The 18,509-nt window shown below is 54.0% G+C and overlaps 42 non-coding genes across 42 annotated transcripts; all 42 read right to left on the bottom strand.

The window, feature by feature from the left end:
* Positions 1 to 45: 45 nt before the first annotated feature.
* On the bottom strand, positions 46 to 161 carry LOC141260155 (U5 spliceosomal RNA). The gene has a single exon (XR_012318914.1). It is a non-coding gene; the product is annotated as a U5 spliceosomal RNA (small nuclear RNA).
* Positions 162 to 493: 332 nt separating this feature from the next.
* LOC141260557 (U5 spliceosomal RNA) lies at positions 494 to 608 on the bottom strand. The gene has a single exon (XR_012319303.1). It is a non-coding gene; the product is annotated as a U5 spliceosomal RNA (small nuclear RNA).
* A 332-nt stretch (positions 609 to 940) lies between these two features.
* LOC141260057 (U5 spliceosomal RNA) lies at positions 941 to 1,056 on the bottom strand. The gene has a single exon (XR_012318819.1). It is a non-coding gene; the product is annotated as a U5 spliceosomal RNA (small nuclear RNA).
* Positions 1,057 to 1,388: 332 nt separating this feature from the next.
* LOC141260688 (U5 spliceosomal RNA) lies at positions 1,389 to 1,504 on the bottom strand. Its single transcript, XR_012319412.1, has one exon. It is a non-coding gene; the product is annotated as a U5 spliceosomal RNA (small nuclear RNA).
* A 332-nt stretch (positions 1,505 to 1,836) lies between these two features.
* On the bottom strand, positions 1,837 to 1,952 carry LOC141260687 (U5 spliceosomal RNA). The gene has a single exon (XR_012319411.1). It is a non-coding gene; the product is annotated as a U5 spliceosomal RNA (small nuclear RNA).
* Positions 1,953 to 2,284: 332 nt separating this feature from the next.
* LOC141260178 (U5 spliceosomal RNA) lies at positions 2,285 to 2,400 on the bottom strand. Its single transcript, XR_012318937.1, has one exon. It is a non-coding gene; the product is annotated as a U5 spliceosomal RNA (small nuclear RNA).
* A 332-nt stretch (positions 2,401 to 2,732) lies between these two features.
* LOC141260686 (U5 spliceosomal RNA) lies at positions 2,733 to 2,848 on the bottom strand. The gene has a single exon (XR_012319410.1). It is a non-coding gene; the product is annotated as a U5 spliceosomal RNA (small nuclear RNA).
* Positions 2,849 to 3,168: 320 nt separating this feature from the next.
* LOC141260402 (U5 spliceosomal RNA) lies at positions 3,169 to 3,284 on the bottom strand. The gene has a single exon (XR_012319156.1). It is a non-coding gene; the product is annotated as a U5 spliceosomal RNA (small nuclear RNA).
* Positions 3,285 to 3,616: 332 nt separating this feature from the next.
* On the bottom strand, positions 3,617 to 3,732 carry LOC141260142 (U5 spliceosomal RNA). Its single transcript, XR_012318901.1, has one exon. It is a non-coding gene; the product is annotated as a U5 spliceosomal RNA (small nuclear RNA).
* A 332-nt stretch (positions 3,733 to 4,064) lies between these two features.
* On the bottom strand, positions 4,065 to 4,180 carry LOC141260287 (U5 spliceosomal RNA). The gene has a single exon (XR_012319044.1). It is a non-coding gene; the product is annotated as a U5 spliceosomal RNA (small nuclear RNA).
* Positions 4,181 to 4,512: 332 nt separating this feature from the next.
* LOC141260685 (U5 spliceosomal RNA) lies at positions 4,513 to 4,628 on the bottom strand. The gene has a single exon (XR_012319409.1). It is a non-coding gene; the product is annotated as a U5 spliceosomal RNA (small nuclear RNA).
* Positions 4,629 to 4,960: 332 nt separating this feature from the next.
* LOC141260280 (U5 spliceosomal RNA) lies at positions 4,961 to 5,076 on the bottom strand. Its single transcript, XR_012319038.1, has one exon. It is a non-coding gene; the product is annotated as a U5 spliceosomal RNA (small nuclear RNA).
* Positions 5,077 to 5,408: 332 nt separating this feature from the next.
* LOC141259712 (U5 spliceosomal RNA) lies at positions 5,409 to 5,524 on the bottom strand. Its single transcript, XR_012318482.1, has one exon. It is a non-coding gene; the product is annotated as a U5 spliceosomal RNA (small nuclear RNA).
* A 332-nt stretch (positions 5,525 to 5,856) lies between these two features.
* Positions 5,857 to 5,972, bottom strand: LOC141260209 (U5 spliceosomal RNA). Its single transcript, XR_012318968.1, has one exon. It is a non-coding gene; the product is annotated as a U5 spliceosomal RNA (small nuclear RNA).
* Positions 5,973 to 6,292: 320 nt separating this feature from the next.
* On the bottom strand, positions 6,293 to 6,408 carry LOC141260252 (U5 spliceosomal RNA). Its single transcript, XR_012319010.1, has one exon. It is a non-coding gene; the product is annotated as a U5 spliceosomal RNA (small nuclear RNA).
* A 332-nt stretch (positions 6,409 to 6,740) lies between these two features.
* Positions 6,741 to 6,856, bottom strand: LOC141260002 (U5 spliceosomal RNA). Its single transcript, XR_012318765.1, has one exon. It is a non-coding gene; the product is annotated as a U5 spliceosomal RNA (small nuclear RNA).
* A 332-nt stretch (positions 6,857 to 7,188) lies between these two features.
* Positions 7,189 to 7,304, bottom strand: LOC141260154 (U5 spliceosomal RNA). The gene has a single exon (XR_012318913.1). It is a non-coding gene; the product is annotated as a U5 spliceosomal RNA (small nuclear RNA).
* Positions 7,305 to 7,636: 332 nt separating this feature from the next.
* LOC141260556 (U5 spliceosomal RNA) lies at positions 7,637 to 7,751 on the bottom strand. The gene has a single exon (XR_012319302.1). It is a non-coding gene; the product is annotated as a U5 spliceosomal RNA (small nuclear RNA).
* Positions 7,752 to 8,083: 332 nt separating this feature from the next.
* Positions 8,084 to 8,199, bottom strand: LOC141259916 (U5 spliceosomal RNA). The gene has a single exon (XR_012318683.1). It is a non-coding gene; the product is annotated as a U5 spliceosomal RNA (small nuclear RNA).
* A 332-nt stretch (positions 8,200 to 8,531) lies between these two features.
* Positions 8,532 to 8,647, bottom strand: LOC141259974 (U5 spliceosomal RNA). Its single transcript, XR_012318738.1, has one exon. It is a non-coding gene; the product is annotated as a U5 spliceosomal RNA (small nuclear RNA).
* Positions 8,648 to 8,980: 333 nt separating this feature from the next.
* LOC141260266 (U5 spliceosomal RNA) lies at positions 8,981 to 9,094 on the bottom strand. The gene has a single exon (XR_012319024.1). It is a non-coding gene; the product is annotated as a U5 spliceosomal RNA (small nuclear RNA).
* A 332-nt stretch (positions 9,095 to 9,426) lies between these two features.
* LOC141259914 (U5 spliceosomal RNA) lies at positions 9,427 to 9,542 on the bottom strand. Its single transcript, XR_012318681.1, has one exon. It is a non-coding gene; the product is annotated as a U5 spliceosomal RNA (small nuclear RNA).
* A 332-nt stretch (positions 9,543 to 9,874) lies between these two features.
* Positions 9,875 to 9,990, bottom strand: LOC141259961 (U5 spliceosomal RNA). Its single transcript, XR_012318726.1, has one exon. It is a non-coding gene; the product is annotated as a U5 spliceosomal RNA (small nuclear RNA).
* A 333-nt stretch (positions 9,991 to 10,323) lies between these two features.
* On the bottom strand, positions 10,324 to 10,437 carry LOC141260491 (U5 spliceosomal RNA). The gene has a single exon (XR_012319241.1). It is a non-coding gene; the product is annotated as a U5 spliceosomal RNA (small nuclear RNA).
* A 332-nt stretch (positions 10,438 to 10,769) lies between these two features.
* LOC141259721 (U5 spliceosomal RNA) lies at positions 10,770 to 10,885 on the bottom strand. Its single transcript, XR_012318491.1, has one exon. It is a non-coding gene; the product is annotated as a U5 spliceosomal RNA (small nuclear RNA).
* A 332-nt stretch (positions 10,886 to 11,217) lies between these two features.
* LOC141260023 (U5 spliceosomal RNA) lies at positions 11,218 to 11,333 on the bottom strand. The gene has a single exon (XR_012318785.1). It is a non-coding gene; the product is annotated as a U5 spliceosomal RNA (small nuclear RNA).
* Positions 11,334 to 11,665: 332 nt separating this feature from the next.
* On the bottom strand, positions 11,666 to 11,781 carry LOC141259978 (U5 spliceosomal RNA). The gene has a single exon (XR_012318742.1). It is a non-coding gene; the product is annotated as a U5 spliceosomal RNA (small nuclear RNA).
* Positions 11,782 to 12,101: 320 nt separating this feature from the next.
* Positions 12,102 to 12,217, bottom strand: LOC141260336 (U5 spliceosomal RNA). Its single transcript, XR_012319093.1, has one exon. It is a non-coding gene; the product is annotated as a U5 spliceosomal RNA (small nuclear RNA).
* A 332-nt stretch (positions 12,218 to 12,549) lies between these two features.
* Positions 12,550 to 12,665, bottom strand: LOC141259800 (U5 spliceosomal RNA). Its single transcript, XR_012318568.1, has one exon. It is a non-coding gene; the product is annotated as a U5 spliceosomal RNA (small nuclear RNA).
* Positions 12,666 to 12,989: 324 nt separating this feature from the next.
* Positions 12,990 to 13,105, bottom strand: LOC141260221 (U5 spliceosomal RNA). The gene has a single exon (XR_012318980.1). It is a non-coding gene; the product is annotated as a U5 spliceosomal RNA (small nuclear RNA).
* Positions 13,106 to 13,437: 332 nt separating this feature from the next.
* Positions 13,438 to 13,553, bottom strand: LOC141260684 (U5 spliceosomal RNA). Its single transcript, XR_012319408.1, has one exon. It is a non-coding gene; the product is annotated as a U5 spliceosomal RNA (small nuclear RNA).
* A 332-nt stretch (positions 13,554 to 13,885) lies between these two features.
* LOC141260139 (U5 spliceosomal RNA) lies at positions 13,886 to 14,001 on the bottom strand. The gene has a single exon (XR_012318898.1). It is a non-coding gene; the product is annotated as a U5 spliceosomal RNA (small nuclear RNA).
* Positions 14,002 to 14,333: 332 nt separating this feature from the next.
* On the bottom strand, positions 14,334 to 14,449 carry LOC141260683 (U5 spliceosomal RNA). Its single transcript, XR_012319407.1, has one exon. It is a non-coding gene; the product is annotated as a U5 spliceosomal RNA (small nuclear RNA).
* Positions 14,450 to 14,781: 332 nt separating this feature from the next.
* On the bottom strand, positions 14,782 to 14,897 carry LOC141260682 (U5 spliceosomal RNA). The gene has a single exon (XR_012319406.1). It is a non-coding gene; the product is annotated as a U5 spliceosomal RNA (small nuclear RNA).
* A 332-nt stretch (positions 14,898 to 15,229) lies between these two features.
* Positions 15,230 to 15,345, bottom strand: LOC141260681 (U5 spliceosomal RNA). Its single transcript, XR_012319405.1, has one exon. It is a non-coding gene; the product is annotated as a U5 spliceosomal RNA (small nuclear RNA).
* A 332-nt stretch (positions 15,346 to 15,677) lies between these two features.
* On the bottom strand, positions 15,678 to 15,793 carry LOC141260170 (U5 spliceosomal RNA). The gene has a single exon (XR_012318929.1). It is a non-coding gene; the product is annotated as a U5 spliceosomal RNA (small nuclear RNA).
* Positions 15,794 to 16,125: 332 nt separating this feature from the next.
* On the bottom strand, positions 16,126 to 16,241 carry LOC141260458 (U5 spliceosomal RNA). Its single transcript, XR_012319209.1, has one exon. It is a non-coding gene; the product is annotated as a U5 spliceosomal RNA (small nuclear RNA).
* A 332-nt stretch (positions 16,242 to 16,573) lies between these two features.
* Positions 16,574 to 16,689, bottom strand: LOC141260299 (U5 spliceosomal RNA). Its single transcript, XR_012319056.1, has one exon. It is a non-coding gene; the product is annotated as a U5 spliceosomal RNA (small nuclear RNA).
* Positions 16,690 to 17,021: 332 nt separating this feature from the next.
* LOC141259995 (U5 spliceosomal RNA) lies at positions 17,022 to 17,137 on the bottom strand. The gene has a single exon (XR_012318758.1). It is a non-coding gene; the product is annotated as a U5 spliceosomal RNA (small nuclear RNA).
* A 332-nt stretch (positions 17,138 to 17,469) lies between these two features.
* On the bottom strand, positions 17,470 to 17,585 carry LOC141260680 (U5 spliceosomal RNA). Its single transcript, XR_012319404.1, has one exon. It is a non-coding gene; the product is annotated as a U5 spliceosomal RNA (small nuclear RNA).
* Positions 17,586 to 17,917: 332 nt separating this feature from the next.
* Positions 17,918 to 18,033, bottom strand: LOC141260473 (U5 spliceosomal RNA). The gene has a single exon (XR_012319224.1). It is a non-coding gene; the product is annotated as a U5 spliceosomal RNA (small nuclear RNA).
* Positions 18,034 to 18,365: 332 nt separating this feature from the next.
* LOC141259994 (U5 spliceosomal RNA) lies at positions 18,366 to 18,481 on the bottom strand. Its single transcript, XR_012318757.1, has one exon. It is a non-coding gene; the product is annotated as a U5 spliceosomal RNA (small nuclear RNA).
* Positions 18,482 to 18,509: the final 28 nt, after the last annotated feature.

Raw genomic sequence — 18,509 nt, 5'->3', positions numbered from 1 at the left:
GAAAGCCCACCCCCCACTCATTCTGTTGTTCAACCAAATGAAGGAAGCCCCAGCAAGCTGGAGTATGCAAAAATTGCCACAAAACTCAGTTTTGCTCCTCTCCACGGAAATCTTTAGTAAAAGGCGAAAAATTTTTACGTTCTGAAGAGAAGCCAGAGTATACTGGGCAAAGGCCTCCTCCCGACCTACCGCCATGGCCGCAGCCCTCCCTTGGCCCAGGGAGACCACCTAGAAGAGGCTGCGGCCTTTGGGGATGGAAAAACAAAAAGGGCAACACACAGCCAGCCGGTCAACAGCCCATCATCTTCCATAGGCTGCTCCATGTTCTGGTCCATCCTGCTGCCAGAGCGTCACTTACACTTCCAGCTCCCCAGAAGGGGGCCGTCCATGGCCACAATATTCAAATGAGGGCCACCTCCCAACCAACCACAGGATTCAGTCTCCCACTGAAAGCCCACCCCCCACTCATTCTGTTGTTCAACCAAATGAAGGAAGCCCCAGCAAGCTGGAGCATGCAAAAATTGCCACAAAACTCAGTTTTGCTCCTCTCCACGGAAATCTTTAGTAAAAGGCGAAGATTTTCACGTTCTGAAGAGAAGCCAGAGTATACTGGGCAAGGGCCTCCTCCCGACCTACCGCCATGGCCGCAGCCCTCCCTTGGCCCAGGGAGACCACCTAGAAGAGGCTGCGGCCTTTGGGGATGGAAAAACAAAAAGGGCAACACACAGCCAGCCGGGCGACAGCCCATCATCTTCCATAGGCTGCTCCATGTTCTGGTCCATCCTGCTGCCAGAGCGTCACTTACGCTTCCAGCTCCCCAGAAGGGGGCCGTCCATGGCCACAATATTCAAATGAGAGCCACCTCCCAACCAACCACAGGATTCAGTCTCCCACTGAAAGCCCAACCCCCACTCATTCTGTTGTTCAACCAAATGAAGGAAGCCCCAGCAACCTGGAGCATGCAAAAATTGCCACAAAACTCAGTTTTGCTCCTCTCCACGGAAATCTTTAGTAAAAGGCGAAAGATTTTTACGTTCTGAAGAGGATCCAGAGTATACTGGGCAAGGGCCTCCTCCCGACCTACCGCCATGGCCGCAGCCCTCCCTTGGCCCAGGGAGACCACCTAGAAGAGGCTGCGGCCTTTGGGGATGGAAAAACAAAAAGGGCAACACACAGCCAGCCGGGCGACAGCCCATCATCTTCCATAGGCTGCTCCATGTTCTGGTCCATCCTGCTGCCAGAGCGTCACTTACACTTCCAGCTCCCCAGAAGGGGGCCGTCCATGGCCACAATATTCAAATGAGGGCCACCTCCCAACCAACCACAGGATTCAGTCTCCCACTGAAAGCCCACCCCCCACTCATTCTGTTGTTCAACCAAATGAAGGAAGCCCCAGCAAGCTGGAGCATGCAAAAATTGCCACAAAACTCAGTTTTGCTCCTCTCCACGGAAATCTTTAGTAAAAGGCGAAAGATTTTTACGTTCTGAAGAGAAGCCAGAGTATACTGGGTAAGGGCCTCCTCCCGACCTACCGCCATGGCCGCAGCCCTCCCTTGGCCCAGGGAGACCACCTAGAAGAGGCTGCGGCCTTTGGGGATGGAAAAACAAAAAGGGCAACACACAGCCAGCCGGGCGACAGCCCATCATCTTCCATAGGCTGCTCCATGTTCTGGTCCATCCTGCTGCCAGAGCGTCACTTACACTTCCAGCTCCCCAGAAGGGGGCCGTCCATGGCCACAATATTCAAATGAGGGCCACCTCCCAACCAACCACAGGATTCAGTCTCCCACTGAAAGCCCACCCCCCACTCATTCTGTTGTTCAACCAAATGAAGGAAGCCCCAGCAAGCTGGAGCATGCAAAAATTGCCACAAAACTCAGTTTTGCTCCTCTCCACGGAAATCTTTAGTAAAAGGCGAAAGATTTTTACGTTCTGAAGAGAAGCCAGAGTATACTGGGCAAGGGCCTCCTCCCGACCTACCGCCATGGCCGCAGCCCTCCCTTGGCCCAGGGAGACCACCTAGAAGAGGCTGCGGCCTTTGGGGATGGAAAAACAAAAAGGGCAACACACAGCCAGCCGGGCGACAGCCCATCATCTTCCATAGGCTGCTCCATGTTCTGGTCCATCCTGCTGCCAGAGCGTCACTTACACTTCCAGCTCCCCAGAAGGGGGCCGTCCATGGCCACAATATTCAAATGAGGGCCACCTCCCAACCAACCACAGGATTCAGTCTCCCACTGAAAGCCCACCCCCCACTCATTCTGTTGTTCAACCAAATGAAGGAAGCCCCAGCAAGCTGGAGCATGCAAAAATTGCCACAAAACTCAGTTTTGCTCCTCTCCACGGGAATCTTTAGTAAAAGGCGAAAGATTTTTACGTTCTGAAGAGAAGCCAGAGTATACTGGGCAAGGGCCTCCTCCCGACCTACCGCCTTGGCCGCAGCCCTCCCTTGGCCCAGGGAGACCACCTAGAAGAGGCTGCGGCCTTTGGGGATGGAAAAACAAAAAGGGCAACACACAGCCAGCCGGGCGACAGCCCATCATCTTCCATAGGCTGCTCCATGGTCTGGTCCATCCTGCTGCCAGAGCGTCACTTACACTTCCAGCTCCCCAGAAGGGGGCCGTCCATGGCCACAATATTCAAATGAGGGCCACCTCCCAACCAACCACAGGATTCAGTCTCCCACTGAAAGCCCACCCCCCACTCATTCTGTTGTTCAACCAAATGAAGGAAGCCCCAGCAAGCTGGAGCATGCAAAAATTGCCACAAAACTCAGTTTTGCTCCTCTCCACGGAAATCTTTAGTAAAAGGCGAAAGATTTTTACGTTCTGAAGAGAAGCCAGAGTATACTGGGCAAGGGCCTCCTCCCGACCTACCGCCATGGCCGCAGCCCTCCCTTGGCCCAGGGAGACCACCTAGAAGAGGCTGCGGCCTTTGGGGATGGAAAAACAAAAAGGGCAACACTCAGCCAGCCGGGCGACAGCCCATCATCTTCCATAGGCTGCTCCATCCTGCTGCCAGAGCGTCACTTACACTTCCAGCTCCCCAGAAGGGGGCCGTCCATGGCCACAATATTCAAATGAGGGCCACCTCCCAACCAACCACAGGATTCAGTCTCCCACTGAAAGCCCACCCCCCACTCATTCTGTTGTTCAACCAAATGAAGGAAGCCCCAGCAAGTTGAAGCATGCAAAAATTGCCACAAAACTCAGTTTTGCTCCTCTCCACGGAAATCTTTAGTTAAAGGCGAAAGATTTTTACATTCTGAAGAGAAGCCAGAGTATACTGGGCAAGGGCCTCCTCCCGACCTACCGCCATGGCCGCAGCCCTCCCTTGGCCCAGGGAGACCACCTAGAAGAGGCTGCGGCCTTTGGGGATGGAAAAACAAAAAGGGCAACACACAGCCAGCCGGGCGACAGCCCATCATCTTCCATAGGCTGCTCCATGTTCTGGTCCATCCTGCTGCCAGAGCGTCACTTACACTTCCAGCTCCCCAGAAGGGGGCTGTCCATGGCCACAATATTCAAATGAGGGCCACCTCCCAACCAACCACAGGATTCAGTCTCCCACTGAAAGCCCACCCCCCACTCATTCTGTTGTTCAACCAAATGAAGGAAGCCCCAGCAAGCTGGAGCATGCAAAAATTGCCACAAAACTCAGTTTTGCTCCTCTCCACGGAAATCTTTAGTAAAAGGCGAAAGATTTTTAGGTTCTGAAGAGAAGCCAGAGTATACTGGGCAAGGGCCTCCTCCCGACCTACCGCCATGACCGCAGCCCTCCCTTGGCCCAGGGAGACCACCTAGAAGAGGCTGCGGCTTTTGGGGATGGAAAACTAAAAAGGGCAACACACAGCCAGCCGGGCGACAGCCCATCATCTTCCATAGGCTGCTCCATGTTCTGGTCCATCCTGCTGCCAGAGCGTCACTTACACTTCCAGCTCCCCAGAAGGGGGCCGTCCATGGCCACAATATTCAAATGAGGGCCACTTCCCAACCAACCACAGGATTCAGTCTCCGACTGAAAGTCGACCCCCAACTCATTCTGTTGTTCAACCAAATGAAGGAAGCCCCAGCAAGCTGGAGCATGCAAAAATTGCCACAAAACTCAGTTTTGCTCCTCTCCACGGAAATCTTTAGTAAAAGACGAAAGATTTTTACATTCTGAAGAGAAGCCAGAGTATACTGGGCAAGGGCCTCCTCCCGACCTACCGCCATGGCCGCAGCCCTCCCTTGGCCCAGGGAGACCACCTAGAAGAGGCTGCGGCCTTTGGGGATGGAAAAACAAAAAGGGCAACACACAGCCAGCCGGGCGACAGCCCATCATCTTCCATAGGCTGCTCCATGTTCTGGTCCATCCTGCTGCCAGAGCGTCACTTACACTTCCAGCTCCCCAGAAGGGGGCCGTCCATGGCCACAATATTCAAATGAGGGCCACCTCCCAACCAACCACAGGATTCAGTCTCGCACTGAAAGCCCACCCCCCACTCATTCTGTTGTTCAACCAAATGAAGGAAGCCCCAGCAAGCTGGAGCATGCAAAAATTGCCACAAAACTCAGTTTTGCTCCTCTCCACGGAAATCTTTAGTAAAAGGCGAAAGATTTTTACGTTCTGAAGAGAAGCCAGAGTATACTGGGCAAGGGCCTCCTCCCGACCTACCGCCATGGCCGCAGCCCTCCCTTGGCCCAGGGAGACCACCTAGAAGAGGCTGCGGCCTTTGGGGATGGAAAAACAAAAAGGGCAACACACAGCCAGCCGGGCGACAGCCCATCATCTTCCATAGGCTGCTCCATGTTCTGGTCCATCCTGCTGCCAGAGCGTCACTTACACTTCCAGCTCCCCAGAAGGGGGCCGTCCATGGCCACAATATTCAAATGAGAGCCACCTCCCAACCAACCACAGGATTCAGTCTCCCACTGAAAGCCCACCCCCCACTTATTCTGTTGTTCAACCAAATGAAGGAAGCCCCAGCAAGCTGGAGCATGCAAAAATTGCCACAAAACTCAGTTTTGCTCCTCTCCACGGAAATCTTTAGTAAAAAGCGAAAGATTTTTACGTCCTGAAGAGAAGCCAGAGTATACTGGGCAAGGGCCTCCTCCCGACCTACCGCCATGGCCGCAGCCCTCCCTTGGCCCAGGGAGACCACCTAGAAGAGGCTGCGGCCTTTGGGGATGGAAAAACAAAGAGGGCAACACACAGCCAGCCGGGCGACAGCCCATCATCTTCCATAGGCTGCTCCATGTTCTGGTCCATCCTGCTGCCAGAGCGTCACTTACACTTCCAGCTCCCCAGAAGGGGGCCATCCATGGCCACAATATTCAAATGAGGGCCACCTCCCAACCAACCACAGGATTCAGTCTCCCACTGAAAGCCCACCCCCCACTCATTCTGTTGTTCAACCAAATGAAGGAAGCCCCAGCAAGCTGGAACATGCAAAAATTGCCACAAAACTCAGTTTTGCTCCTCTCCACGGAAATCTTTAGTAAAAGGCGAAAGATTTTTACGTTCTGAAGAGAAGCCAGAGTATACTGGGCAAGGGCCTCCTCCCGACCTACCGCCATGGCCGCAGCCCTCCCTTGGCCCAGGGAGACCACCTAGAAGAGGCTGCGGCCTTTGGGGATGGAAAAACAAAAAGGGCAACACACAGCCAGCCGGGCGACAGCCCATCATCTTCTATTGGCTGCTCCATGCTCTGGTCCATCCTGCTGCCAGAGCGTCACTTACACTTCCAGCTCCCCAGAAGGGGGCCGTCCATGGCCACAATATTCAAATGAGGGCCACCTCCCAACCAACCACAGGATTCAGTCTCCCACTGAAAGCCCACCCCCCACTCATTCTGTTGTTCAACCAAATGAAGGAAGCCCCAGCAAGCTGGAGCATGCAAAAATTGCCACAAAACTCAGTTTTGCTCTTCTCCACGGAAATCTTTAGTAAAAGGCGAAAGATTTTTACGTTCTGAAGAGAAGCCAGAGTATACTGGGCAAGGGCCTCCTCCCGACCTACCGCCATGGCCGCAGCCCTCCCTTGGCCCAGGGAGACCACCTAGAAGAGGCTGCGGCCTTTGGGGATGGAAAAACAAAAAGGGCAACACACAGCCAGCCGGGCGACAGCCCATCATCTTCCATAGGCTGCTCCATCCTGCTGCCAGAGCGTCACTTACACTTCCAGCTCCCCAGAAGGGGGCCGTCCATGGCCACAATATTCAAATGAGAGCCACCTCCCAACCAACCACAGGATTCAGTCTCCCACTGAAAGCCCACCCCCCACTCATTCTGCTGTTCAACCAAATGAAGGAAGCCCCAGCAAGCTGGAGTATGCAAAAATTGCCACAAAACTCAGTTTTGCTCCTCTCCACGGAAATCTTTAGTAAAAGGCGAAAGATTTTTATGTTCTGAAGAGAAGCCAGAGTATACTGGGCAAGGGCCTCCTCCCGACCTACCGCCATGGCCGCAGCCCTCCCTTGGCCCAGGGAGACCACCTAGAAGAGGCTGCGGCCTTTGGGGATGGAAAAACAAAAAGGGCAACACACAGCCAGCCGGGCGACAGCCCATCATCTTCCATAGGCTGCTCCATGTTCTGGTCCATCCTGCTGCCAGAGCGTCACTTACACTTCCAGCTCCCCAGAAGGGGGCCGTCCATGGCCACAATATTCAAATGAGGGCCACAACACAACCAACCACAGAATTCAGTCTCCCACTGAAAGCCCACCCCCTACTCATTCTGTTGTTCAACCAAATGAAGGAAGCCCCAGCAAGCTGGAGCATGCAAAAATTGCGACAAAACTCAGTTTTGCTCCTCTCCACGGAAATATTTAGTAAAAGGCGAAAGATTTTTACGTTCTGAAGAGAAGCCAGAGTATACTGGGCAAGGGCCTCCTCCCGACCTACCGCCATGGCCGCAGCCCTCCCTTGGCCCAGGGAGACCACCTAGAAGAGGCTGCGGCCTTTGGGGATGGAAAAACAAAAAGGGCAACACACAGCCAGCCGGGCGACAGCCCATCATCTTCCATAGGCTGCTCCATGTTCTGGTCCATCCTGCTGCCAGAGCGTCACTTACACTTCCAGCTCCCCAGAAGGGGGCCGTCCATGGCCACAATATTCAAATGAGGGCCACCTCCCAACCAACCACAGGATTCAGTCTCCCACTAAAAGCCCACCCCCCACTCATTCTGTTGTTCAACCAAATGAAGGAAGCCCCAGCAAGCTGGAGTATGCAAAAATTGCCACAAAACTCAGTTTTGCTCCTCTCCACGGAAATCTTTAGTAAAAGGCGAAAAATTTTTACGTTCTGAAGAGAAGCCAGAGTATACTGGGCAAAGGCCTCCTCCCGACCTACCGCCATGGCCGCAGCCCTCCCTTGGCCCAGGGAGACCACCTAGAAGAGGCTGCGGCCTTTGGGGATGGAAAAACAAAAAGGGCAACACACAGCCAGCCGGTCAACAGCCCATCATCTTCCATAGGCTGCTCCATGTTCTGGTCCATCCTGCTGCCAGAGCGTCACTTACACTTCCAGCTCCCCAGAAGGGGGCCGTCCATGGCCACAATATTCAAATGAGGGCCACCTCCCAACCAACCACAGGATTCAGTCTCCCACTGAAAGCCCACCCCCCACTCATTCTGTTGTTCAACCAAATGAAGGAAGCCCCAGCAAGCTGGAGCATGCAAAAATTGCCACAAAACTCAGTTTTGCTCCTCTCCACGGAAATCTTTAGTAAAAGGCGAAGATTTTCACGTTCTGAAGAGAAGCCAGAGTATACTGGGCAAGGGCCTCCTCCCGACCTACCGCCATGGCCGCAGCCCTCCCTTGGCCCAGGGAGACCACCTAGAAGAGGCTGCGGCCTTTGGGGATGGAAAAACAAAAAGGGCAACACACAGCCAGCCGGGCGACAGCCCATCATCTTCCATAGGCTGCTCCATGTTCTGGTCCATCCTGCTGCCAGAGCGTCACTTACGCTTCCAGCTCCCCAGAAGGGGGCCGTCCATGGCCACAATATTCAAATGAGAGCCACCTCCCAACCAACCACAGGATTCAGTCTCCCACTGAAAGCCCAACCCCCACTCATTCTGTTGTTCAACCAAATGAAGGAAGCCCCAGCAAGCTGGAGCATGCAAAAATTGCCACAAAACTCAGTTTTGCTCCTCTCCACGGAAATCTTTAGTAAAAGGCGAAAGATTTTTACGTTCTGAAGAGGATCCAGAGTATACTGGGCAAGGGCCTCCTCCCGACCTACCGCCATGGCCGCAGCCCTCCCTTGGCCCAGGGAGACCACCTAGAAGAGGCTGCGGCCTTTGGGGATGGAAAAACAAAAAGGGCAACACACAGCCAGCCGGGCGACAGCCCATCATCTTCCATAGGCTGCTCCATGTTCTGGTCCATCCTGCTGCCAGAGCGTCACTTACACTTCCAGCTCCCCAGAAGGGGGCCGTCCATGGCCACAATATTCAAATGAGGGCCACCTCCCAACCAACCACAGGATTCAGTCTCCCACTGAAAGCCCACCCCCCACTCATTCTGTTGTTCAACCAAATGAAGGAAGCCCCAGCAAGCTGGAGCATGCAAAAATTGCCACAAAACTCAGTTTTGCTCCTCTCCACGGAAATCTTTAGTAAAAGGCGAAAGATTTTTACGATCTGAAGAGAAGCCAGAGTATACTGGGCAAGGGCCTCCTCCCGACCTACCGCCATGGCCGCAGCCCTCCCTTGGCCCAGGGAGACCACCTAGAAGAGGCTGCGGCCTTTGGGGATGGAAAAACAAAAAGGGCAACACACAGCCAGCCGGGCGACAGCCCATCATCTTCCATAGGCTGCTCCATGTTCTGGTCCATCCTGCTGCCAGAGCGTCACTTACACTTCCAGCTCCCCAGAAGGGGGCCGTCCATGGCCACAATATTCAAATGAGGGCCACCTCACAACCAACCACAGAATTAGGTCTCCCACTGAAAGCCCACCCCCCACTCATTCTGTTGTTCAACCAAATGAAGGAAGCCCCAGCAAGCTGGAGCATGAAAAATTGCCACAAAACTCAGTTTTGCTCCTCTCCACGGAAATCTTTAGTAAAAGGCGAAAGATTTTTACGTTCTGAAGAGAAGCCAGAGTATACTGGGTAAGGGCCTCCTCCCGACCTACCGCCATGGCCGCAGCCCTCCCTTGGCCCAGGGAGACCACCTAGAAGAGGCTGCGGCCTTTGGGGATGGAAAAACAAAAAGGGCAACACACAGCCAGCCGGGCGACAGCCCATCATCTTCCATAGGCTGCTCCATGTTCTGGTCCATCCTGCTGCCAGAGCGTCACTTACGCTTCCAGCTCCCCAGAAGGGGGCCGTCCATGGCCACAATATTCAAATGAGAGCCACCTCCCAACCAACCACAGGATTCAGTCTCCCACTGAAAGCCCAACCCCCACTCATTCTGTTGTTCAACCAAATGAAGGAAGCCCCAGCAAGCTGGAGCATGCAAAAATTGCCACAAAACTCAGTTTTGCTCCTCTCCACGGAAATCTTTAGTAAAAGGCGAAAGATTTTTACGTTCTGAAGAGGATCCAGAGTATACTGGGCAAGGGCCTCCTCCCGACCTACCGCCATGGCCGCAGCCCTCCCTTGGCCCAGGGAGACCACCTAGAAGAGGCTGCGGCCTTTGGGGATGGAAAAACAAAAAGGGCAACACACAGCCAGCCGGGCGACAGCCCATCATCTTCCATAGGCTGCTCCATGTTCTGGTCCATCCTGCTGCCAGAGCGTCACTTACACTTCCAGCTCCCCAGAAGGGGGCCGTCCATGGCCACAATATTCAAATGAGGGCCACCTCCCAACCAACCACAGGATTCAGTCTCCCACTGAAAGCCCACCCCCCACTCATTCTGTTGTTCAACCAAATGAAGGAAGCCCCAGCAAGCTGGAGCATGCAAAAATTGCCACAAAACTCAGTTTTGCTCCTCTCCACGGAAATCTTTAGTAAAAGGCGAAAGATTTTTACGATCTGAAGAGAAGCCAGAGTATACTGGGCAAAGGCCTCCTCCCGACCTACCGCCATGGCCGCAGCCCTCCCTTGGCCCAGGGAGACCACCTAGAAGAGGCTGCGGCCTTTGGGGATGGAAAAACAAAAAGGGCAACACACAGCCAGCCGGGCGACAGCCCATCATCTTCCATAGGCTGCTCCATGTTCTGGTCCATCCTGCTGCCAGAGCGTCACTTACACTTCCAGCTCCCCAGAAGGGGGCCGTCCATGGCCACAATATTCAAATGAGGGCCACCTCACAACCAACCACAGAATTAGGTCTCCCACTGAAAGCCCACCCCCCACTCATTCTGTTGTTCAACCAAATGAAGGAAGCCCCAGCAAGCTGGAGCATGAAAAATTGCCACAAAACTCAGTTTTGCTCCTCTCCACGGAAATCTTTAGTAAAAGGTGAAAGATTTTTACGTTCTGAAGAGAAGCCAGAGTATACTGGGTAAGGGCCTCCTCCCGACCTACCGCCATGGCCGCAGCCCTCCCTTGGCCCAGGGAGACCACCTAGAAGAGGCTGCGGCCTTTGGGGATGGAAAAACAAAAAGGGCAACACACAGCCAGCCGGGCGACAGCCCATCATCTTCCATAGGCTGCTCGATGTTCTGGTCCATCCTGCTGCCAGAGCGTCACTTACACTTCCAGCTCCCCAGAAGGGGGCCGTCCATGGCCACAATATTCAAATGAGGGCCACCTCCCAACCAACCACAGGATTCAGTCTCCCACTGAAAGCCCACCCCCCACTCATTCTGTTGTTCAACTAAATGAAGGAAGCCCCAGCAAGATGGAGCATGCAAAAATTGCCACAAAACTCTGTTTTGCTCCTCTCCACAGAAATCTTTAGTAAAAGGCGAAAGATTTTTACGTTCTGAAGAGAAGCCAGAGTATACTGGGCAAGGGCCTCCTCCCGACCTACAGCCATGGCCGCAGCCCTCCCTTGGCCCAGGGAGACCACCTAGAAGAGGCTGCGGCCTTTGGGGATGGAAAAACAAAAAGGGCAACACACAGCCAGCCGGGCGACAGCCCATCATCTTCCATAGGCTGCTCCATGTTCTGGTCCATCCTGCTGCCAGAGCGTCACTTACACTTCCAGCTCCCCAGAAGGGGGCCGTCCATGGCCACAATATTCAAATGAGGGCCACCTCCCAACCAACCACAGGATTCAGTCTCCCACTGAAAGCCCACCCCCCACTCATTCTGTTGTTCAACCAAATGAAGGAAGCCCCAGCAAGCTGGAGCATGCAAAAATTGCCACAAAACTCAGTTTTGCTCCTCTCCACAGAAATCTTTAGTAAAAGGCGAAAGATTTTTACGTTCTGAAGAGAAGCCAGAGTATACTGGGCAAGGGCCTCCTCCCGACCTACCGCCATGGCCGCAGCCCTCCCTTGGCCCAGGGAGACCACCTAGAAGAGGCTGCGGCCTTTGGGGATGGAAAAACAAAAAGGGCAACACACAGCCAGCCGGGCGACAGCCCATCATCTTCCATAGGCTGCTCCATGTTCTGGTCCATCCTGCTGCCAGAGCGTCACTTACACTTCCAGCTCCCCAGAAGTGGGCCGTCCATGGCCACAATATTCAAATGAGGGCCACCTCCCAACCAACCACAGGATTCAGTCTCCCACTAAAAGCCCACCCCCCACTCATTCTGTTGTTCAACCAAATGAAGGAAGCCCGAGCAAGCTGGAGCATGCAAAAATTGCCACAAAACTCAGTTTTGCTCCTCTCCACGGAAATCTTTAGTAAAAGGCGAAAGATTTTTACGTTCTGAAGAGAAGCCAGAGTATACTGGGCAAGGGCCTCCTCCCGACCTACCGCCATGGCCGCAGCCCTCCCTTGGCCCAGGGAGACCACCTAGAAGAGGCTGCGGCCTTTGGGGATGGAAAAACAAAAAGGGCAACACACAGCCAGCCGGGCGACAGCCCATCATCTTCCATAGGCTGCTCCATCCTGCTGCCAGAGCGTCACTTACACTTCCAGCTCCCCAGAAGGGGGCCGTCCATGGCCACAATATTCAAATGAGGGCCACCTCCCAACCAACCACAAGATTCAGTCTCCCACTGAAAGCCCACCCCCCACTCATTCTGTTGTTCAACCAAATGAAGGAAGCCCCAGCAAGCTGGAGCATGCAAAAATTGCCACAAAACTCAGTTTTGCTCCTCTCCACGGAAATCTTTAGTTAAAGGCGAAAAATTTTTACGTTCTGAAGAGAAGCCAGAGTATACTCGGCAAGGGCCTCCTCCCGACCTACCGCCATGGCCGCAGCCCTCCCTTGGCCCAGGGAGACCACCTAGAAGAGGCTGCGGCCTTTGGGGATGGAAAAACAAAAAGGGCAACACACAGCCAGCCGGGCGACAGCCCATCATCTTCCATAGGCTGCTCCATGTTCTGGTCCATCCTGCTGCCAGAGCGTCACTTACACTTCCAGCTCCCCAGAAGGGGGCCGTCCATGGCCACAATATTCAAATGAGGGCCACCTCCCAACCAACCACAGGATTCAGTCTCCCACTGAAAGCCCACCCCCCACTCATTCTGTTGTTCAACCAAATGAAGGAAGCCCCAGCAAGCTGGAGCATGCAAAAATTGCCACAAAACTCAGTTTTGCTCCTCTCCACGGAAATCTTTAGTAAAAGGCGAAAGATTTTTACATTCTGAAGAGAAGCCAGAGTATACTGGGCAAGGGCCTCCTCCCGACCTACCGCCATGGCCGCAGCCCTCCCTTGGCCCAGGGAGACCACCTAGAAGAGGCTGCGGCCTTTGGGGATGGAAAAACAAAAAGGGCAACACACAGCCAGCCGGGCTGTGTGTTCCATAGGCTGCTCCATGTTCTGGTCCATCCTGCTGCCAGAGCGTCACTTACACTTCCAGCTCCCCAGAAGGGGGCCGTCCATGGCCACAATATTCAAATGAGGGCCACCTCCCAACCAACCACAGGATTCAGTCTCCCACTGAAAGCCCACCCCCCACTCATTCTGTTGTTCAACCAAATGAAGGAAGCCCCAGCAAGCTGGAGCATACAAAAATTGCCACAAAACTCAGTTTTGCTCCTCTCCACGGAAATCTTTAGTAAAAGGCGAAAGATTTTTAAGTTCTGAAGAAAAGCCAGAGTATACTGGGCAAGGGCCTCCTCCCGACCTACCGCCATGGCCGCAGCCCTCCCTTGGCCCAGGGAGACCACCTAGAAGAGGCTGCGGCCTTTGGGGATGGAAAAACAAAAAGGGCAACACACAGCCAGCCGGGCGACAGCCCATCATCTTCCATAGGCTGCTCCATGTTCTGGTCCATCCTGCTGCCAGAGCGTCACTTACACTTCCAGCTCCCCAGAAGGGGGCCGTCCATGGCCACAATATTCAAATGAGGGCCACCTCCCAACCAACCACAGGATTCAGTCTCCCACTGAAAGCCCACCCCCCACTCATTCTGTTGTTCAACCAAATAAAGGAAGCCCCAGCAAGCTGGAGCATGCAAAAATTGCCACAAAACTCAGTTTTGCTCCTCTCCACGGAAATCTTTAGTAAAAGGCGAAAGATTTTTACGTTCTGAAGAGAAGCCAGAGTATAATGGGCAAGGGCCTCCTCCCGACCTACCGCCATGGCCGCAGCCCTCCCTTGGCCCAGGGAGACCACCTAGAAGAGGCTGCGGCCTTTGGGGGTGGAAAAACAAAAAGGGCAACACACAGCCAGCCGGGCGACAGCCCATCATCTTCCATAGGCTGCTCCATGTTCTGGTCCATCCTGCTGCCAGAGCGTCACTTACACTTCCAGCTCCCCAGAAGGTGGCCGTCCATGGCCACAATATTAAAATGAGGGCCACCTCCCAACCAACCACAGGATTCAGTCTCCCACTGAAAGCCCACCCCCCACTCATTCTGTTGTTCAACCAAATGAAGGAAGCCCCAGCAAGCTGGAGCATGCAAAAATTGCCACAAAACTCAGTTTTGCTCCTCTCCACGGAAATCTTTAGTAAAAGGCGAAAAATTTTTACGTTCTGAAGAAAAGCCAGAGTATACTGGGCAAGGGCCTCCTCCCGACCTACCGCCATGGCCGCAGCCCTCCCTTGGCCCAGGGAGACCACCTAGAAGAGGCTGCGGCCTTTGGGGATGGAAAAACAAAAAGGGCAACACACAGCCAGCCGGGCGACAGCCCATCATCTTCCATAGGCTGCTCCATGTTCTGGTCCATCCTGCTGCCAGAGCGTCACTTACACTTACAGCTCCCCAGAAGGGGGCCGTCCATGGCCACAATATTCAAATGAGGGCCACCTCCCAACCAACCACAGGATTCAGTCTCCCACTGAAAGCCCACCCCCCACTCATTCTGTTGTTCAACCAAATGAAGGAAGCCCCAGCAAGCTGGAGCATGCAAAAATTGCCACAAAACTCAGTTTTGCTCCTCTCCACGGAAATCTTTAGTAAAAGGCGAAAGATTTTTACGTTCTGAAGAGAAGCCAGAGTATAATGGGCAAGGGCCTCCTCCCGACCTACCGCCATGGCCGCAGCCCTCCCTTGGCCCAGGGAGACCACCTAGAAGAGGCTGCGGCCTTTGGGGGTGGAAAAACAAAAAGGGCAACACACAGCCAGCCGGGCGACAGCCCATCATCTTCCATAGGCTGCTCCATGTTCTGGTCCATCCTGCTGCCAGAGCGTCACTTACACTTCCAGCTCCCCAGAAGGGGGCCGTCCATGGCCACAATATTCAAATGAGGGCCACCTCCCAACCAACCACAGGATTCAGTCTCCCACTGAAAGCCCACCCCCCACTCATTCTGTTGTTCAACCAAATGAAGGAAGCCCCAGCAAGCTGGAGCATGCAAAAATTGCCACAAAACTCAGTTTTGCTCCTCTCCACGGAAATCTTTAGTAAAAGGCGAAAGATTTTTACGTTCTGAAGAGAAGCCAGAGTATACTGGGCAAGGGCCTCCTCCCGACCTACCGCCATGGCCGCAGCCCTCCCTTGGCCCAGGGAGACCACCTAGAAGAGGCTGCGGCCTTTGGGGATGGAAAAACAAAAAGGGCAACACACAGCCAGCCGGGCGACAGCCCATCATCTTCCATAGGCTGCTCCATGTTCTGGTCCATCCTGCTGCCAGAGCGTCACTTACACTTCCAGCTCCCCAGAAGGGGGCCGTCCATGGCCACAATATTCAAGTGAGGGCCACCTCCCAACCAACCACAGGATTCAGTCTCCCACTGAAAGCCCACCCCCCACTCATTCTGTTGTTCAACCAAATGAAGGAAGCCCCAGCAAGCTGGAGCATGCAAAAATTGCCACAAAACTCAGTTTTGCTCCTCTCCACGGAAATCTTTAGTAAAAGGCGAAAGATTTTTACGTTCTGAAGAGAAGCCAGAGTATACTGGGCAAGGCCCTCCTCCCGACCTACCGCCATGGCCGCAGCCCTCCCTTGGCCCAGGGAGACCACCTAGAAGAGGCTGCGGCCTTTGGGGATGGAAAAACAAAAAGGGCAACACACAGCCAGCCGGGCGACAGCCCATCATCTTCCATAGGCTGCTCCATGTTCTGGTCCATCCTGCTGCCAGAGCGTCACTTACACTTCCAGCTCCCCAGAAGGGGGCCGTCCATGGCCACAATATTCAAATGAGGGCCACCTCCCAACCAACCACAGGATTCAGTCTCCCACTGAAAGCCCACCCCCTACTCATTCTGTTGTTCAACCAAATGAAGGAAGCCCCAGCAAGCTGGAGCATGCAAAAATTGCCACAAAACTCAGTTTTGCTCCTCTCCACGGAAATCTTTAATAAAAGGCGAAAGATTTTTACGTTCTGAAGAGAAGCCAGAGTATACTGGGCAAGGGCCTCCTCCCGACCTACCGCCATGGCCGCAGCCCTCCCTTGGCCCAGGGAGACCACCTAGAAGAGGCTGCGGCCTTTAGGGATGGAAAAACAAAAAGGGCAACACACAGCCAGCCGGGCGACAGCCCATCATCTTCCATAGGCTGCTCCATGTTCTGGTCCATCCTGCTGCCAGAGCGTCACTTACACTTCCAGCTCCCCAGAAGGGGGCCGTCCATGGCCACAATATTCAAATGAGGGCCACCTCCCAACCAGCCACAGGATTCAGTCTCCCACTGAAAGCCCACCCCCCACTCATTCTGTTGTTCAACCAAATGAAGGAAGCCCCAGCAAGCTGGAGCATGCAAAAATTGCCACAAAACTCAGTTTTGCTCCTCTCCACGGAAAACTTTAGTAAAAGGCGAAAAATTTTTACATTCTGAAGAGAAGCCAGAGTATACTGGGCAAGGGCCTCCTCCCGACCTACCGCCATGGCCGCAGCCCTCCCTTGGCCCAGGGAGACCACCTAGAAAAGGCTGCGGCCTTTGGGGATGGAAAAACAAAAAGGGCAACACACAGCCAGCCGGGCGACAGCCCATCATCTTCCATAGGCTGCTCCATGTTCTGGTCCATCCTGCTGCCAGAGCGTCACTTACACTTCCAGCTCCCCAGAAGGGGACCGTCCATTGCCACAATTTTCAAATGAGGGCCACCTCCAAACCAACCACAGGATTCAGTTTCCCACTGAAAGTCCACCCCCCACTCATTCTGTTGTTCAACCAAATGAAGGAAGCCCCAGCAAGCTGGAGCATGCAAAAATTGCCACAAAACTCAGTTTTGCTCATCTCCACGGAAATCTTTAGTAAAAGGCGAAAGATTTTTACGTTCTGAAGAGAAGCCAGAGTGTACTGGGCAAGGGCCTCCTACCGACCTACCGCCATGGCCGCAGCCCTCCCTTAGCCCAGGGAGACCACCTAGAAGAGGCTGCGGCCTTTGGGGATGGGAAAACAAAAAGGGCAACACACAGCCAGCCGGGCGACAGCCCATCATCTTCCATAGGCTGCTCCATGTTCTGGTCCATCCTTCTGCCAGAGCGTCACTTACACTTCCAGCTCCCCAGAAGGGGGCCGTCCATGGCCACAATATTCAAATGAGGGCCACCTCCCAACCAACCACAGAATTCAGTCTCCCACTGAAAGCCCACCCCCCACTCATTCTGTTGTTCAACCAAATGAAGGAAGCCCCAGCAAGCTGGAGCATGCAAAAATTGCCACAAAGCTCAGTTTTGCTCCTCTCCACGGAAATCTTTAGTAAAAGGCGAAAGATTTTTACGTTCTGAAGAGAAGCCAGAGTATACTGGGCAAGGGCCTCCTCACGACCTACCGCCATGGCCGCAGCCCTCCCTTGGCCCAGGGAGACCACCTAGAAGAGGCTGCGGCCTTTGGGGATGGAAAAACAAAAAGGGCAACACACAGCCAGCCGGGCGACAGCCCATCATCTTCCATAAGCTGCTCCATGTTCTGGTCCATCCTGCTGCCAGAGCGTCACTTACACTTCCAGCTCCCCAGAAGGGGGCCGTCCATGGCCACAATATTCAAATGAGGGCCACCTCCCAACCAACCACAGGATTCAGTCTCCCACTGAAAGCCCACCCCCCACTCATTCTGTTGTTCAACCAAATGAAGGAAGCCCCAGCAAGCTGGAGCATGCAAAAATTGCCACAAAACTCAGTTTTGCTCCTCTCCACGGAAATCTTTAGTAAAAGGCGAAAGATTTTTACGTTCTGAAGAGAAGCCAGAGTATACTGGGCAAGGGCCTCCTCCCGACCTACCGCCATGGCCGCAGCCCTCCCTTGGCCCAGGGAGACCACCTAGAAGAGGCTGCGGCCTTTGGGGATGGAAAAACAAAAAGGGCAACACACAGCCAGCCGGGCGACAGCCCATCATCTTCCATAGGCTGCTCCATGTTCTGGTCCATCCTGCTGCCAGAGCGTCACTTACACTTCCAGCTCCCCAGAAGGGGGCCGTCCATGGCCACAATATTCAAATGAGAGCCACCTCCCAACCAACCACAGGATTCAGTCTCCCACTGAAAGCCCACCCCCCACTCATTCTGTTGTTCAACCAAATGAAGGAAGCCCCAGCAAGCTGGAGCATGCAAAAATTGCCACAAAACTCAGTTTTGCTCCTCTCCAAGGAAAACTTTAGTAAAAGGCGAAAGATTTTTACGTTCTGAAGAGAAGCCAGAGTATACTGGGCAAGGGCCTCCTCCCGACCTACCGCCATGGCCGCAGCCCTCCCTTGGCCCAGGGAGACCACCTAGAAGAGGCTGCGGCCTTTGGGGATGGAAAAACAAAAAGGGCAACACACAGCCAGCCGGGCGACAGCCCATCATCTTCCATAGGCTGCTCCATGTTCTGGTCCATCCTGCTGCCAGAGCGTCACTTACACTTCCAGCTCCCCAGAAGGGGGCCGTCCATGGCCACAATATTCAAATGAGGGCCACCTCCCAACCAACCAGAGGATTCAGTCTCCCACTGAAAGCCCACCCCCCACTCATTCTGTTGTTCAACCAAATGAAGGAAGCCCCAGCAAGCTGGAGCATGCAAAAATTGCCACAAAGCTCAGTTTTGCTCCTCTCCACGGAAATCTTTAGTAAAAGGCGAAAGATTTTTACGTTCTGAAGAGAAGCCAGAGTATACTGGGCAAGGGCCTCCTCCCGACCTAC

This window comes from Phyllobates terribilis, unplaced genomic scaffold (genome assembly GCF_046119375.1).
Source record: "Phyllobates terribilis strain yellow unplaced genomic scaffold, ASM4611937v1 Scaffold_3__8_contigs__length_932513732, whole genome shotgun sequence".
NCBI lineage: Eukaryota > Metazoa > Chordata > Amphibia > Anura > Dendrobatidae > Phyllobates > Phyllobates terribilis.
This window is presented reverse-complemented; position numbering and strand designations above follow the sequence as displayed.